This window comes from Hibiscus syriacus, unplaced genomic scaffold, assembly GCF_006381635.1.
Source record: "Hibiscus syriacus cultivar Baekdansim isolate YM2019G1 unplaced genomic scaffold, ASM638163v2 tig00112523_pilon, whole genome shotgun sequence".
Lineage (NCBI taxonomy): Eukaryota > Viridiplantae > Streptophyta > Magnoliopsida > Malvales > Malvaceae > Hibiscus > Hibiscus syriacus.
In genome coordinates this window covers 1,468,886-1,484,712 of record NW_024063355.1, presented here as the reverse complement: position 1 = coordinate 1,484,712, position 15,827 = coordinate 1,468,886, and the positions used below count along the sequence as shown (strand labels likewise).

Below are 15,827 nucleotides of genomic sequence, written 5' to 3'. Positions count from 1 at the left end.
ATTCCTATCGAGACATGTAAATAGTTAGATCAAGAACTCAAGGCACAATTTTATCTAAAGAATACCTAATTGGTAGCCCGAGCGAAGTTGAAGCAATTGAAGCATGATCGATCAATCCTGGATTATGTCAAGAACTTTAATGAGATAAAGCTACAAATTTCAGACTTAGGCGAGACGAAAGTCTATTTTTCCTTCATTGATGAGTTAAAACGGTGGGCAAACATAGAGCTTCAATGTAGGGGAGTGAAGGATCTCACCAAGGCATTGAATGAAGCTGAAGTCATTTCCCAATTTGAAATCCGGAGAATTGATCCTTCCAAACAAAAGCCAAAACCCAAAGGCAATGTTGGGGGAGAAAGGGAGAGAACAACCAAAGTTAGACCCGACAAGTCTCCGGGTAAGCCAAGTGATAAACCCAATAAGTTGGATTGGGTTCGATAAATCAATTTTTTTGCCACCACAAAGTTCATGATTCTTAAACAAAGTAAAAATAAGTACTTAAGTATGTTTTTTTTAAGTACCTAAATTATTTTTTGGTCAAATTAAGTATTTAAACTATTGTATTTAATCATTTTAAGTCTTATTATTATTTAGTTAGAAAATTATTTTTCAACCAATATTATGTCAACACATCACACAAAATTAGTTACTGGTTTTGACAAAAAAAATAGTTTATGGGCTTCAAAAAAGAGTCATAGTTTAGGGACCTATTTTGACCGAAAAATAGTTTAGGTGCTTAAAATGGCTACATATAATAGTTTAAGGACTTGTTTTGATCAAAAAAATAGTTTAGATACTTAAAATAAAAAAGAATATAGTTTAGGGATTTTTTTTACTTTAAGTCTTACTTTTACAGAGACGGAAGGTAATGGGATTAGTGGGGGTCATGGCCCCCCAAAATTTAAAAAATTAGTTTAGACCTTTAAAATTTTTAAAACATTTAATTTGATTCCCACAAGTTTTAGAAACCTATATTAATTTTTAAATTTTTTGAATCTTTTTAGTTAAACCCCTCCTATAATTTTTAAAAATTCTCATTAAATCTCTCAAAATATCAAAAATTATAATTATACCCCAATTTTTCTAAAAAAAAGTAAAGTGAACCCTTCAAAATTTTTGAAAATTTTAATTTAAACTTCTAAATTTTTAAAATTTTAAGTTGCTCCCCCAAACTTTATCATCAAGTTCCGCCACTGCTTTTACATAGTTTCAATTTACATAATATTAATTTCAACAAACAACATTTATATATTATATTAATTTTGTCATAATTTAAAAAAATTGCAAATTAACCTCCAACGTTTACAAAATATGTATAACTATCATTATTTGCCACTTTTGAAATATATAAACAAGTAAATTGTTTTTTTAAGAACCAATATATATATATATATATATATATATATATATAATTTTAACAAATTCTAAATCTAATCGTAATTCTGTCTAAGGAGGGAAGGGGACTCTAGGGGAAGGAATGAGAGTGCTCCTAGTAGATCTAGAACTCATAAACTAAAAACACATGAGGAAATAAAGATCAACAAATTAACCAACCGACTGAATATACTTAATCTTGCATCACTAGTATTTAAAGCTTAAAAACCTTCAACCTAGCAAATATAATTAATAACATAATATTTCTTAATATAATATTTAAACTACTTATAATCATTCAAATCTGTCTAAAACAAAGGTTAATGCATCCTTCGTTCATATATATTTAACCTTATATCTTATAGGATATTGCAATATCAATGATATTAATTAAAGTGAAATTCTACAAAAAATAACAATATATATATATATATATAAATGAGATGACACAAACTTTGAACTGTAAAAGGTGTGACATATGATATGATTCTTGACAACAATGGCAACTTACAAATAATCAAGCAACACTGTGTATTGCTACAAAGTACAGACCATGGTAAGTTAATTGTACAATGTTATTCCATACAAAGAGAAAGATAAGCCATGTTGAAGGCAAGAGCCTTGGTGTGTTCATGAATTCTGCCGTCTCACTTCTTCTCAAGAATATCATAGAAAACCTTTGGTTTTCTATAATCTGTGATGCACAATGCCTAGAACCAGAAATGTACTTTTAGACATTATCGACCGCAATATATATAGGGTTATTATCTGATACACATCGGTAAAAGTTCACGACAAGTGACCTACCTGCATTGCAAGAGCTATGTGCATTAAAGTGGGTTCTGACCATGGCTTCCCTATAAATTGAAGGCCAATTGGCAAACCAGCTTTGTCATAGCCAACCTATGTATGCATGGAGGATTTGATATCAGTAGACATTAAACAGCAACATAGAAACTTCAATGGTTGGTGGTGGCAAGTTAATTACGGGAACAGTGATAGCAGGTAGTCCCAGAAAGTTTCCGGCGATCTGATATCGGATAATGTTAGCTGAAATAACAGTAATATGGTCAGCTTCTTTTGTCATGAAGATTTAAACATGAATGCATACTTGAAAATGTGTTAGAATTTTATTACCTCCGCTTATGTAGTCAAGTTTCACCAGTCTTTAGAGCAGCTTTGGAAATGGGGTATGCTGTCATACTGTTTTGAAAAGAAACTGGGTAAATTTATGTGAAAAAAGTAAATTTGTTTTGGGCTTTTGGTACTAAAATAGAAGAACAGATGCAAGCTGTTGCAGTTAAAAAGAATCTACCCTGTTGTTGGAGTGACTATTACTTCTGCCTTGGCGAATATCTTGTTATGAATCTGCATATGGCGGTACCTGCATATTCGTGGCCAAGCACCTTATTTAAACCAATTCACCATAAGTGGAGAGGATTAAATTGGAGATACGATTTCCAGAGAAAATCCGGGAAAATATTCAACTGATGTAAAATAATATCATTTAACAATTTTAACATGTCCCATCATGCGTAGGCAAAGAGAGTATAAAAGAGGCTACCACATGACAAGCTCGAAAGGGATAATAACATAACCAAACTTGAGCTCTGATATCATGTTAAGCATCCAAAAGTCCATTGTCCAAGACAGTTGATGGGTGATAATTTATATTCTAAACGACAATTTTTAAAAAAAAAAAGTATTGGCTGCAGATTAGCTTACCTCAGTTTCTGGGCCTTTATGTACTCATTGCTGTCAAAAGCACCATATATATCAACTACTATTCTTGCATCCCATCCCATTTCTGAACGGTCCGTACTTGAACAAGTTTATACTGTCAGAATATAAACTTAAAAATCCTGGAGAACATGAACATAAGGAGTAAATAACATGGTGGTTAAAGTGCAGAATGTAACATACAAATTTTCCAGATAAGAACTAAGTGAAGTGCTGCACTTGGAACCAATCGTCACATAATGCGCCTGCCGCATTACTTCTATCTCCGGTATAGTAACCTCTACAGTCTTTTGAATGATATACATTGGCAGGATTAGTAAGCAATCTCTAGTGTTTTGTTATAAAATTGTTAGCTAATTTGTCATATTAGTCATGGGAAAGTTTTTCATTTGATTAGGCTCTAAGACGGGGAAATTTATTGCTATAATAACAAACTATTAAGCATCCAACCTAAAAGCAATTGACAGTAAGTGGAGAGACTTAACTTGAATATAAACTAGTTGACAGTAAATCGAAAATGTAGACGCCAAACTTGAATTTAACACCATGGGAAACCAATCTTTTTTAACGGATTTGGTACAACACCAGTTAACAACTATAATACAAGGGTTGTTATTAATTTATACCTTCCAACTGTAATGCTCACAGAGCAATTGCAGAGCATTAGAGCAGCATAATCTGACTTCTTCGTCACAATCATTGAACCACTAACAGAATTAGTTTAGAAAAAAAGAATGAAAGGGATTAGAAACCTCGTCCTTTTTACGCTTATAACTGAAGAAAAATGGACTTAAATTAATTGATCATATAATTTCATTACTTACCGCTCCATATCTTGCAAGCTTGATGTTTGATATTTGATTTTTCGAGTTCAGCAGCGGAAAATACACTTTTGGCTGGTAGGTTATCCGTATGCCAAAGAAAAAAGTACAAGGTTTCTAAACTTTAGATTCTCTTGTGAAAATAATATAGGTGTGAAGAGTTATGTTACGCAGACATAGGTAAGCATAAGATAAGGGTACTTGTCTAATATGAATATGTTCAATTTTTTTTTGAAGTATATATGAAAAATCGGTTTGGCACATAAATTGGTATTGGAATCAGCTTTCTCTTTAAAGGGAGGTGATATGCATTGAAAACAACAGTTAATACCCAGAATTCTTAGTGATCTTATACAACTGGTACTCACATGCAAAGTGGTTGTCTCATCTGAAAACAGAAATCTAAGTCAAATCTATAACAAAATGATAAAAAAGTCAAGGAACCCGAAGCTTAGTCCCGTTGATTCATGCAATCACTTTTAAGAGGCGGCATCCGCCATCCGGAAGTTTTGGGATTCAAGTACCATCTGCAACCACCTCCATACTCCAGTTTGTGGCTTCCACTACACCAAAAAAAGAAAGAAAAAGAAAACAAGAGAACACTTACACAATAAATGCATCCTCTATGGTACCTGCTAGTATTCCAACCATTCCGACTGTCCAGTTAAGAGGAAGAACACTGGAACGAACATACGCATTTTCAGATATTGCTTAAATTTAACACCTAATGGAACTCAGAATTGTTTTACGTAAACAAGTTCTCACCCTGACTGAGGTGTGCGTCCAAAAGTCGGTTTGAAGCCGACAACGCCAGAAAGGGGTGCAGGCATTCTCACAGAGCCTACACAGAAAACATATATAAAGTGCGTAGATTAGTCCATGGATAATGAAATTCTAGTTATTACTATGTATTCTAACTTTCTTAAACAGTTGTCCAAACGTTGAAGATGATTTAGTCAGAATTCATTTTGTTTAATTTTGTCAACAGTGTTTGGTTGTTTTCTCACTGAAGGACAGTCTTTAGTTCCTCCATCCACACCGAGGGAAGCAGGGCATAATCCTGCTGATACTAATGCCGCGGATCCACTAGAAGAACCACCAGAGATTCTGCTGGGATCATAGGGATATCTTGGAGCCCTGCAACATTCACAGAGTTAAACATATTACCATCTTTCATGTTTCTGAATAGAAAGAAATTACACAAGATAAAGAAAAATGTTACATTTAGTCAGGTTTGTTTCCTGTATATTAATTCTTATCTATGAGACTTCACGTGCAGAAAAATGGATAAAGAAACGGTAATTTTGGGTTATGAAATCTCACCCGTAGTGAGGATTTGTCCCACTTGGTGTAACTCCAAGCTCATGCATATTTCTCTTTCCAACAATTATAGCACCATAGGATCTTAGTCGCGCAACACAGCATGCATCGCCTGTGCAAGGTCTAACCTTGTGTAGCCACTTTGTACCTCCTATAAGAATAAGGACTGAGATAGAGACGGAGAATAACAATTAATAGAAAGGAATTTATGTGCAATCCTATAACCTAGGAGACCTGTTGTTGGATATGGGGAACAATTCATTTCATCCTTGACAGCCATTGGAACTCCATCTAGAACTGATATTGGAGCCCCTGAATTAATAAGATAACAATTAGATCTATATGAATATCAGATGGTATTGACAAAGGGATATTATAAATAGAAAAAGATTCTATATGAAGGTGCAATTCCACTTCCACTAATTAAGTTTGTAAATCAGCAAACTTGTTTTTGACTTTGATCATCGTCTAGAACATTTTCAAAACTGAAGTATCCTGCTTAATTCTTTATGATTCAATAAGAAAGCACGTTAGGGTATGTATATAGTGATTTAATAACTGTCAAAAGTTACCTCTTTCATACCGAAGAGTTGATTCTGTGGCTTGCCTTAGGATATCTTCAGCATCATAGTTAATGAAGAATGACACCGGCAAAGGACGACGAGACGATTCGCGAACAGCATCTATGAACCGCTCTGCAACCTGTAGAATGTAAAAGTTGATTTTTGTTCCATGATCATTGAAATGTACATTCATTAGGTGAAAATGCAAAGTATATCAATGGGATATTGACAAGGTTGCCATAAACCAAATAACCAAGAGTGATACCTTCAGCGTGTTGGTCAAAGCAGCACATGGGCTGCAAAATTATTAGCAGCCGGCGGCTGCTTGAAAATAATAATAATAGGGGGCTAAATTTTTTATTATTTTGTAATAGGGATAATTACAAAATTGAGTCATTGAATTTTAGGGTATTTACAAAGATTAGTCCCTAAGTTTCAACTATAAATACCCTAGTTCATTTAGCTTCAAAATTATCCCAAAATCATTTCTTTCTTCCAATACTAGAGAGTTTTTTTGTGAGTAGTGAGTGTTTTGTAAACACCTGTAAATTTTCTCTCTTAGTAAACGATCAGCAGCAGTCCGGAGACGTAAGCAAAATTGGCTAAACTCCGTTATCAATTTCGGGTATTATTTTTCCGCTTTTATTTCGCATTCGCACTAATCTGGTTATAAGGAAAATTACTTGTATTCGGTTTATTATTTCCTAACAACTGGTATCATGAGCTTTTGGTTGTGAATTTTGTTAATTTTTCTGCGAGATTACTATTCACGTGAATAGTGAATTTCGTGAATAGTAAAATTCGGTCGGCGGTACGAGTTTGTCGACGGAGGTGTTCTAATACACGGCGGTTCGCAGAAATTGTCAAAAACGATCCAAAGAAGCCAGATTCGAGTGGGAGCGATGGCTGCAGACGAAGGGAATGTGAAAATTGAAAAGTTCGATGGTGCGGACTTTGGCTTTTGGAAGATGCATATTGAAGATTTTTTGTACCAGAAAAATCTATACCAGCCTCTCTCGGGAAACCAACCAGAGGGCATGAAGAATGAAGACTGGGCTCTTCTCGACAGACAAGCCCTCGGAGTTATCCGAATGACGTTATCCCGCAATGTTGTTTTCAACATAGCAAAGGAAAAGACCACGGCGGGTCTTATAACGGCTCTCTCCAGTATGTATGAGAAGCCATCGGCCTCAAACAAAGTTCATTTGATGAGGCGATTATTCAATTTGCGGATGGCGGAAGGGGCATCAGTGGCTCAACACCTAAATGAACTCAACACAATCACAACCCAGTTGAGTTCAGTGGAAATTGAATTCGATGATGAAGTTCGAGCTTTAATTCTTTTATCATCTCTACCAGACAGTTGGAATGCTACTGTTACAACAGTCAGTAGCTCGTCGGGAAACAATAAATTAAAATTCGACGATGTTCGGGACCTGGTATTGAGTGAAGAAATTCGACGGAGAGAAGCGGGTGAAGCATCAACCTCCTCAGCCTTGCACACGGAGTCTAGAGGGAGAACTTCAGAAAGAAATTCAAATCATGGCAGATCAAAATCCAGAAGGGGCAAATCAAGAACAGGAAATAAAGATTTTACTTGTTATAATTGCGGCAAGAAGGGTCACTTCAAAAGAGATTGCCGAGCACCGAAGAAAAATACCGGCACACAGGAATCTGCCAACGTGACACAGGAGACAGGTGATGCCATGATTCTAAGCGTCAACAGTCCGATTGAATCATGGATCTTGGATTCAGGGGCATCTTTCCACTCCACCCCATGCCAAGAAATCATGAAGAACTATGTCAGTGGTGATTTTGGGAAGGTTCATCTTGCTGATGATGAAACCTTAAAGATCATCGGAAAAGGAGACATCCGACTAAAGCTGCCAAACCAGACCACCTGGAAGCTGACAGGAGTGAGACATATTCCTGGCCTCAAAAGAAATCTGATTTCTGTTGGACAGCTTGATGGAGAAGGATATAGCACAACCTTTTCAGGCTGTGAATGGAAGATTACCAAAGGAGCACTCGCCATTGCTCGTGGTAAGAAGACTAGTACTCTCTATGTAACCTCAAATTTAGAGAATATCATTGCAGTAGCATATGCTGATTGAAAATCAAACCTATGGCACCAAAGGCTTGGCCATATGAGCGAGAAATGAATGAAGATACTTCTGTCAAAAGGGAAGCTGCCGGATCTAAAGAATGTAGATGTCGGACTATGCGAGGATTGCATCTTTGGCAAACAAAAGAAAGTCAGTTTTGCAAAGATTGGCAAGACACCCAAGGCAGAAAGGTTAGAGTTGGTTCATACTGATGTATGGGGACCATCCCCAGTTCCATCTCTTGCAGGCTCACTATATTATGTCACCTTCATCGATGATTCAACAAGGAAGGCGTGAGTTTATTTTCTGAAGAAGAAATTAGAAGTCTTTGATACCTTCAGAAAATGGAAGGCCATGGTGGAAAATGAGACTGATTTGAAAGTCAAGCGGTTGAGGTCTGACAATGGAGGAGAGTACAGAGACAGAAGATTCAAAGATTTCTGCGCAAACAATGGGATCAAGATGGAGACAACAGATCCCATAACACCGCAGCAGAATGGCGTAGCAGAGCGCATGAACAGAACTCTGAATGAACGTGCCAGAAGCATGAGGATACATGCCGGATTGCCCAAATTTCTATGGGCTGAAGCTATCAACACTGCAGCTTACCTGATCAACCGTGGACCCTCAGTTCCTTTGGATGGCGGAATACCAGAGGAAGCTTGGAGCAAGAAAGAAATAAACCTTTCACACTTAAGAGTGTTTGGTTGTATTTCTTATGTACACATAAACTCTGCTGAAAGAAGTAAACTTGATCCCAAGTCCAACAAATGTGTCTTTGTTGGTTACGGTGGTGATGAGTTCGGTTACCGGTTTTGGGACTACGAAAATCGAAAGATCATCAGAAGCAGAGACGTCATTTTCAATGAAAATGTGATGTACAAAGATAGGTCAACTGCAGAATCAAGTAATACCGAAGCTGAAACAAAGGAATTTGCTGAGTTCGAGGAGATTTCTGGAAATGATGTTCAGATCAGTCCTGAAGCAGTTCAAGAGGAAGAACCAGGCACACCAGAACTGAGACGCTCCTCCAGAATTCCTAAACCAACCCAACGGTATTCGCCTTCTTTGCACTACTTGTTGCTGACTGACAATGGTGAACCAGAGTGCTATGATGAAGCGATGCAGGTGGATGATTCAGTCAAGTGGGAGTCTTCCATGAAAGATGAGATGGACTCGCTTATGTCAAATCAGACGTGGGAATTAGTTGAATTACCACCAGGCAAGAGAGCGCTCCATAACAAGTGGATTTACAGGATCAAAGAAGAGCACGATGGGAGCAAACGCTACAAAGCAAGATTGGTAGTCAAAGGTTTTCAGCAAAAAGAAGGTATTGACTACAATGAAATTTTCTCTCCAGTCGTGAAACTGTCTACAATCAGACTGGTGTTGAAAATTGTAGCTGCAGAAAATTTACATCTTGAGCAGTTAGATGTAAAGACAGCTTTCCTTCATGGTGATTTGGAGGAAGAAATCTATATGAGGCAGCCAGAATGTTTCATAGAGGCAGGCAAGAAAAACCTGGTATGCAGGTTGAAGAAGAGCTTGTATGGTTTAAAACAAGCTCCCAGACAGTGGTACAAGAAGTTCGATAGCTTCATGGGTAGCAGTGGTTTTACCAGATGCCAAGCAGATCATTGTTGCTACATCAAGAGGTTCGACAACAGCTTCATTATTTTATTGTTGTACGTTGATGACATGCTCGTTGCAGGTTCAGACATGCAAGAGATTATAAACTTGAAGCAAAAATTGTCGAAGCAGTTTGCTATGAAGGATCTGGGTGCTGCAAAGCAGATTCTTGGGATGAGGATCAAGAAAGACACAAAGTCGGGGACTTTGATGTTATCACAGGCTGAGTACATCAACAAAGTACTCTCCAGGTTCAACATGCAAGATGCTAAACCAGTAAGTACACCTTTAGGTGTTCATTTCAGACTCTCCAAAGACCAATCACCAAAGACGGAGGAAGAACGTGCACACATGGTGAAGGTGTCGTATGCCTCAGCAATTGGAAGTCTGATGTATGCCATAGTTTGTACCAGACCAGATATTGCTCATGCAGTGGGAGTTGTTAGCAGGTATATGAATAATCCGGGCAAGGTACACTGGGAAGCAGTCAAATGGATCCTCAGATATCTGCGGAGTACCACAGACAAAGCACTTTGTTTCAAAGGTGGAGATACAATACTGACAGGCTATGTAGATGCTGACTTAGCCGGAAATGTTGACATCAGAAGGAGCATTACAGGGTATGTCTATACTCTAGGAGGAACTGCAGTGAGTTGGGTTTCTCAACTACAGAAGATAGTTGCTCTCTCCACAACTGAAGCAGAATATGTCGCTGTTACGGAAGTCAGCAAGGAGATGATTTGGCTCCAAAGTTTCTTGAAAGAGTTAGGCAAGAAACAAGAAAACAATATCTTGTATTGCGACAGTCAAAGTGCTATCCATCTAGCAAAGAATCCGTCTTTTCATTACAGGACGAAGCACATACAATTGCAATATCATTTTATCTGGTCTCTTCTGGAAGATGGGATTTTGAAACTTGAAAAGATCAGTGGAGCTCAAAATCCAGCAGACATGTTAACAAAGACGGTGACTACGGACAAACTGAAGTTGTGTTCAGCTTCAGTTGGCATGCTAGAATAAAAGACCAGAAATACTGCTGCATCGATCGAGGTGTGAAGACAGATTGAAATAAGTCTTCAAGTGGGAGATTGTTGGTCAAAGCAGCACATGGGTTGCAAAATTATTAGCAGCCGGCGGCTGCTTGAAAATAATAATAATAGGGGGCTAAAATTTTTATTATTTTGTAATAGGGATAATTACAAAATTGAGTCATTGAACTTTGGGGTATTTACAAATATTAGTCCCTAAGTTTCAACTATAAATACCCTAGCTCATTTAGCTTCAAAATTATCCCAAAATCATTTATTCCTTCCAATACTAGAGAGTTTTTTTGTGAGTAGTGAGTGTTTTGTAAACACCTGTAAATTTTATCTCTTAGTAAACGATCAGCAGCAGTCCGGAGACGTAAGCAAAATTGGCTGAACTCCGTTATCAATTTCGGGTATTATTTTTCCGCTTTTATTTCGCATTCGTACTAATCTGGTTATAAGAAAAATTACTTGTACTCGGTTTATTATTTCCTAACACAGCGGAGTTATTTCTCCACTTCTGTAAGCTCTCGAATAATCCATTATCGTCCAACGCCGGAAGTAGCCCGGCTTTAAAGATTCTAGTGAATTCTCCAAGGTTGAAGGAAGGCAATCCTTGGCCCGTTGCACTCTTTCTGCTGGAGATGCATCAGGGTGAATCTCTACGACTTCTTGCTCAGGGAGCTCTGTGTTGGTGCAATCAAATCAGACACTACACTAGAAGTTCATAATTTGAAAAGATATAAACGGATGCTTGTAGAACTCTAATTCAGAAAGATAGCACAGCATGCACGTGTCACCTGGACATTACCCTCTTCCTAAAAGATATGCTCGATTTCACGTTAAGCATTCCAGTAGCTAAAGTAAACAAGATGGACAACCAACGACCTGAAGGCGTCATAAGATTGAAGGAAAATGTCAAGCCTCAGAAAGGTGAGGAAGAAAAATAGAATTCCTAGAGTTCAAAAACGAAAAAAGAACTTCACTATAACACATATTTTGGATTCGTAGTTTAACTAGTTCTACGTTGATTCCAGTAGTCTATATCATGCATACCAACTAAAGGATGCAATGGAACAAACATGGGTGGCTCCTCCAGCTTTGCACGAGAGATAAACTGCACAAAGGGGGAAAAATTAATTGAAAATTCCCGAAAATATTGTAGATTTACTACAATAACATTTATTATCGTGTTTTCCTCACTTAAGTTTATGGTGAATTAAAATTAAATATTATTTTAAATTTATTTGATATTAATTTCTAATTTCGATCACTGAAATTTCTCTTCTTTCTTTCATAAAAAAAATAAATGTTTTCAATCTATTTAGCCATTAACACATTATCAAAGTCTCAAACAAGGATGTAAATAATATATTTGCAATATTAAAAAAAGTTAATTCTTGAGTTTTTCAAAGTCTAAATTTTGGTATATTTAGTATGCATGTTGTCTTTATGTAATGTGTATTTTACATAGTTTGCAGAAGTACTTTAATTTTAAAATAATTTTTTGTATTTATATTATCTTATGTTTTAACTTTTTAGTATTTTACATAATTAATAATATCAAATTAAATTTAGAAGAAAATATGTGTGAATCTATTTGACTTACACTTTCATAGGTTGAAAGTATTATAAATTGTATAATTTTTTATCAAACATAAATTATATATCCATAAAAAAACATTAATTTCATAAAATTTTACGTGTTAAAAAATTATTTTACGTTCATGATTATAAAGGCCAAATAAAAATTATATTAAAAATTAAAACTAAAATTGGTTCATCAGTAGTACCTAACCCCAAACAAAAGTTTATGTTATACATTTTCAAATATATATATATATATATTAAATATAATTTTAGAACACTTTGTATTATTTTAGATTTAAATCTTAATATTTATATGATTATATTTTAAAATAAATATAATTATTTTTTATATTTATCTTCTTTCATATGAGAAATCATAGAAAATTTAATTAAATAATAATAATAATAATAATAATTAGTATTATATATATTAAAAAAAATAAAATTAATTTCAACAATAGTTTAACATAAATATTTTTTTTGTCAACAATGTATATTTATTTCTTAGCACAGTGGCTAGATGTTGCACTCTTTTCCTAAAAGTCCCAAGTTTGATCATCTTAAAAGTCATGTATTGTATTAATTTATCAAAAAGTAACATGTTAAACCAATAACCATATGGTCTAACAAATTGGGTTGAGAGGGTCATCCATGCTTAATCGATGGCAATAATTGCAATGTAAATTCTTAAAAAAGATGAATACAACTAAAAATGTAACATCTACTATAATTGATTGCATTCTAATTTTTTTTAATTAATTTAGTTATATAGTTGTGATAAAATATTTGTCACTAATAAGGACGATATTAGTGTCTAAGTTTTTGTCGCTGTTATTAATATTTTAGTGTCAAATAAATTTATCACAATTTCTATTGATAATTGTATCGAAACATTTGGTCACTAAAAAAATACTTAGTGTGACAATATTGATGGTCACAAAAATATTTTTAATGTAAAAAAATCATCACAATTTATTGATAATTGTATCAAATAGATGGTTACAAAAAAATTAATAGTGATAATTTTTAAAATAATTGTCACTCATATAATAGTGATGAGGTTATTAGTGATGAATTAAAAATTTTATCACTATTTATTTTAGTGTCTAAATTTAATGCTTTTTAGTGACCATTTGTATTGTCACTAAAGGTGCATTTTCTTGTAGTTAGCATTTACAGAGTATACACAAGTTAATTGTCAATTGACTAAAAAATTTCTAAATAAATACTACATCATAATAACTCAAACTAATAAAAAATTCTTATGAATTTTAAAAAGATATTTGTGGTCTTAGATATTATATATAATTCTTAGTTTGTCTCCTCCATTAATTGATATAATCATTTCCGTTAAATATATATATTATTTTATAATTTATATTATGATTAATATATTTTTCATAAATAAATAAAATTAATTTTAATCTTAGTTTAATATAGATATTATTATCAAATTTTTTAAAACTTAATTTAATGGTTAAATGTTGGATTTATTTTCTAAGGTTGGTTTGATTCTTACTGAAATTACGAATTTTTTTGTCAACAAGATGCTAACACATGTTATAATCTTATGATATGTGGCATGCCAAGTTGCCAACGGTAATGATCTAGCTGAAAACGGATTATAAATTTAGTGACTTCAATATAAGATTTAAAGGTTTAGTGACCAAAATATAAAAATCTATAAACGTACAGGGACTACCAGTATATTTGACCCTTAAATTATCTACCATTATGATCGAGTGAACCAGATTCCATAACCATAACCAACGCTGTTCATAAAAGAAAATGAAGCTAATTAAGTGCTTACCTCGTGCACTCGATTTATCCTTTTCATTATGTACAGCACCAGAGTTCCAAAGATCCCTGCCTCCAGAGTCCAGGCAAAGATTTTTGCCAGAAACCCACCCATGATAGGAGCTACACATGCACATACATACATTCAGAATTCTTTTGAAAAAAATGATGAAATTCAAACACAGTGATAAGAAAGAGATTGAAATGCTGTAAAAGGAGGCAGAATTTGCACCCGAAGCTCAACGGCAGCTGTTTTAAGTTCCTAGAGTAGAAAAACAGAGCATCTGAGATTCCAGATTTGGCGGGAATTGTTGATTCTTTAAACCAAAAGAGAATTCTCAAACTATTCAATAAATCTCGAATTCAAAACAAGAAATCTCAAAGCCTCGCATACTTAATTTGAAACGATTTTGTTCACCGAGTAGCCATTTTAAGTAATTGAAAAGAAAACAGAGAAAAAGAGTTGACGACGACGACGAAGAAGAAGAATGCAGGAAATCAATTGAATTAGTGAGATTAAAGAACCTTTGATATTGGCTTCCACGTATAACTCTTTGCTGTCGGGACCGAGATCCAGTTCGTCGACTGGCTTGTAAACGGCGCCAGCAGCTCTCAACAATCTCATTTTCCGGGGAAACAAACAGAAAAAGAAGCTTGTAGCTTGCTGCTGCTGGTGGTTTGCGCATATGCAACTGACGGATTCAATAAATAAATATGTATATATATATATAGAAAGTAATAAAAGAGATGAGACGAATGGGGGGAGATGGCCACGATATTAGACGACGTTAATATCAACGTTAAATCATCATTATTTTGGCATTTTTGATATCATCAGTAAGGAAAAATCAGTGCCCCCTTGGATTTCTGGTGTTCCATTTTGTTTGGTTTCTTCTTCTGTGTTTTTTTTTTCATCTTTTTGCTTTTCTTTTCTTCTTAGATTCAATGGTTTTTGGTTGTGGTAACGACATACCCAAAAATATTTTTAAATGTGAACATAATCATACTAAACTTTTATATTTAATTCGATACGAATAAACCCAAGACACAATTAATAAAATAAATAATTAAAAAAATAAAATTTAAATTTTAAGATATACATTTATCTATCTTAAATCAAATGCACGTCTATCATATTTAAATTTTAAGATTAAATAACGAAATTTTAATAAATCATCGTAACACTTATAACATCAAGTTTCATTTGATTCCCGAAACACGTAGTATTGGGCCAGATAAACCCTAATTTATTGTTTCTTCTCGACTAGTAATATCTATCCCTTCAAGCAGTTCCAAAAATATAGAATCTGGCCTTGAGGACCACCGCTCCTCCTCAGTTTAGTAGATCATTTTTTGTTTCTTTTGTTGAAATAATCATCCAACTCAGTTGGTAGAGTACAAGACTTTTAATTTTGGGGTCGTGGGATCGAGTCATACGGAAGACATTTCATAATTCGGAGGTCTCCTACGGAAACTGCTCTCAACTTAACGTTGGGAGCAGCCTACTATCATACCTTCCCCTTACCCCATTACATATGGGAATAAGGCTCAGCTAATTTTTTTTTGTTTCTTTTGTTGCTCTATTTCGGGCTTCTTGTCTGTATCAATGTCATTATTACCATGACAAATCTGGTCGCCTTCATCAAATGGTCTTTGAGACCCCTCTTTGTGATGCTTCGATTTCTTATTAGGGTCATTATTATTAGAGAAAATCGCCTCAGTGACCAAAAAAAAGTTATAATATACGATTTTAACCAACTTTTTTTGGATTTGCCAAAATGACCAACAAAATCGCAACGCGAAATAAAAATCGCAACGCGATCCCCAGAATCGCAAATCAGTTTCCAAAATCGCAACGCG

General features: G+C 34.8%; 1 long non-coding RNA gene and 1 pseudogene across 1 annotated transcript; both read right to left on the bottom strand.

Moving 5' to 3' along the window:
- Positions 1–1,855: 1,855 nt before the first annotated feature.
- LOC120181421 lies at positions 1,856–14,632 on the bottom strand (annotated as a pseudogene).
- LOC120181257 lies at positions 3,297–4,776 on the bottom strand. Its single transcript, XR_005521742.1, has 4 exons — positions 4,701–4,776; positions 3,939–4,614; positions 3,741–3,821; positions 3,297–3,401 (listed from the first exon to the last, which is right to left on the bottom strand). It is a non-coding gene; the product is annotated as an uncharacterized LOC120181257 (long non-coding RNA).
- Positions 14,633–15,827: the final 1,195 nt, after the last annotated feature.